At 36.8% G+C, this 2772-nt stretch overlaps 1 pseudogene; it reads left to right on the top strand.

Moving 5' to 3' along the window:
* Positions 1-227: 227 nt before the first annotated feature.
* On the top strand, positions 228-344 carry LOC116561647 (annotated as a pseudogene).
* Positions 345-2772: the final 2428 nt, after the last annotated feature.

Below are 2772 nucleotides of genomic sequence, written 5' to 3'. Positions count from 1 at the left end.
CTCAATTGAATAATGTATACTCTGTAACCCCCTCAAAAATACTAGTATTTTTGCTTCAGGCTTTAACTATTTTGACTGGTAAGTTTTCTTTGTGTGTTTTTTTTTTTTTTTAGTAGCTATTCCTAAAATGTAAATCAATTAGTCAGATAATATATGGCAAATATGTTTAGTTTTTGATATATTCAACAAGAAAGAAAGTATTCACGGATATGAAAAAAGGCCTCCCCTTTTTAAAAGGGTAACTTATGTTTTAAGAAAAAAAATTCAGTGCTGACTTCAGCAGTAAATGAGCATGGTCTCTGCACAAGGATGACATGCAAATTTGTGAAGCGTTCTCTATATTTTTTATCTGTGCAGCAAACCACCATGGCACACGTTTAGCTATGTAACAAATCTGCACATCCTGTACATGTACCCTGGAACTTAAAAGATGAAAAAAAAAAAACTTCAGATAACAGATGGGCTTTAAGAGACAGAACGGAAATGTGGAGAACTTCCAGTTTGTTACGTACCTAGTAGCGCCTAATAAGCGTCTCCCAGTTTCTTATAAAAATAACTCTGAGGCCAGGCATGGTGGTTCATGCCTGTAATCCCTGCACTTTGTGAGTCCGAGGCAGGTGGATCACGAGATCAGGAGATCAAGATCATTGTGGCCAACATGGTGAAAACCCGTCTGTACTAAAAATACAAAAATTAGCCGGGTGTGGTGACGTGCACCTATAGACCCAGCTACTTGGGAGGCTGAGGCAGGAGAATCGCTTTAACCCAGGAGGCGGAGGTTGTGTTGAGCCGACATCAAGCCACTGCACTCCAGCCTGGGGGGCAGAGGGAGATTCCGTCTCAAAAATAAATAAATAAATAAAATAACTTTGAAGACAATTCTCATTGAAGAAAGGCATCTTATGGAAATACTCAATTGCTCAAAGATAAATGTATAAAGATATTCACTAGAGCTTTGTTTGAAAAGGAAATCATTAGAAATTACCTAAATGTTCATCAAAAACAAATGTTTAAATAAACTGTAAGGGATCAATGCAATGGATTAATTTGTGGCCTTTATAAATACTGAAATATGTATACATTGATATGAAAAGTACTCCCTGCATAAAAATAAGATTTTTCAAAATGTTTGGACAGTATCTGTAGAATAAGCCCCTTTAAAAATAACAATCATAAAGTATCTATACGTTATGATAAATGCAAAAAATTTTCAACAAATATTTGCAAAATATTTGATCATTTTTGGGAGACATGATTATAGTGTGTTTCACTTCACATTTTGCTTATTCATTTATTTTAACACCTTTATGAGTTATAATTTCCACACCATAGAATTCATCCATTTAAAGTGTACAAATTCAATGGTTTTCAATATATTTACAAAGTTGAGCAAACATCTATACACTCTAATTTTAGAACATTTTTGCTGTCCCCAAAAGAAACCACATATGCATTAGCAGTCACTCGCCATTCTTTCTCCAGCAACTGATCTGGGCAGCCACTAATACACTTTCTATCTCCATGGATTTGTCTATTCTGGATATTTCATATAAATGGTATCATACAATATGTGAATTTTTGTGTCTGACTTTTTTTGCTTCACATAATATTTTAAAGTTTCATCCATGTGGTAGCATGTATCAGAACTTTATTCATATATATATATATATATATATTTTTTTTTTTAATTGCACTTTAGGTTCTGGGGTACAGGTGAAGAACATGCAGGATTTTTGCATAGGTACATACATGGCAATGTGCTTCGTTGCCTTCATCCCCATCACCTATATCTGGCATTTCTCCGCATGTTAACCCTCCCCAACTCTCAACCCCCACCCCCGCTGTCCCTCCCCTAGTGTGTGATGCCCCCCTCCCTGTGTCCATGTGTTCTCATTGTTCAACAACTGCCTATGAGTGAGAAAATGCAGCGATTGATTTTCTGTTGTCATGTCAGTTTGCTGAGAATGATGGTTTCCAGATTCATCCATGTCCTTACAAAGGACAGGAACTCATTATTTTTTATGGCTGCACAGTATTCCATGGTGTATATGTGCCACATTTTCCCTGCTCAGTCTATCATCGATGGGCATTTGGGTTGGTTCCAGGTCTTTGCTATTGTAAACAGTGCCACAATGAACACATGTGTGCATGTGTCCTTATAGTAGAACGATTTATAATCCTTTGGATATATACCCAGTAATGGGATTGCTGGGTCAAATGGAATTTCTATTTCTAGGTCCTTGAGGAATTGCCACACTGTCTTCCACAATGGTTGAACTAATTTACACTCACCCAACAGTGTAAAAGTGTTCCTATCTCTCAACATCCTGTCCAGCATCTGTTGTCTCCAGATTTTTTAATGATCGCCATTCTAACTGGCATGAGATGGTATCTCAGTGTGGTTTTGATTTGCATTTCTCTAATAACCAGTGATGATGAGCATTTTTTCATATGTTTGTTGGCCTCATATATGTCTTCTTTTGAAAAGCCTCTGTTCATATCCTTCACCCACTTTTGAATGTGTTTGTTTTTTTCTTGTAAATCTGTTTTAGTTCTTTGTAGATTCTGGATATTAGCCCTTTGTCAGATGGGTAGACTGCAAAAATCTTTTCCCATTCTGCCGGTTGCCAGTTCAATCTAATGACTGTTTCTTTGGCTGTGGAGAAGCTCTGGAGTTTAATTAGATCCCATTTGTCTATTTTGGCTTTTGGTGCCATTGATTTTGGTGTTTTAGTCATGAAGTCCTTGCCTATGCCTACGTCCTGAATGGCT

This window comes from Sapajus apella, unplaced genomic scaffold (genome assembly GCF_009761245.1).
Source record: "Sapajus apella isolate SASKATOON/1434 unplaced genomic scaffold, GSC_monkey_1.0 scaffold29, whole genome shotgun sequence".
NCBI lineage: Eukaryota > Metazoa > Chordata > Mammalia > Primates > Cebidae > Sapajus > Sapajus apella.
Note: the sequence above shows the minus strand (reverse complement) of the source record. Positions and strands in the feature narration are given on the sequence as shown.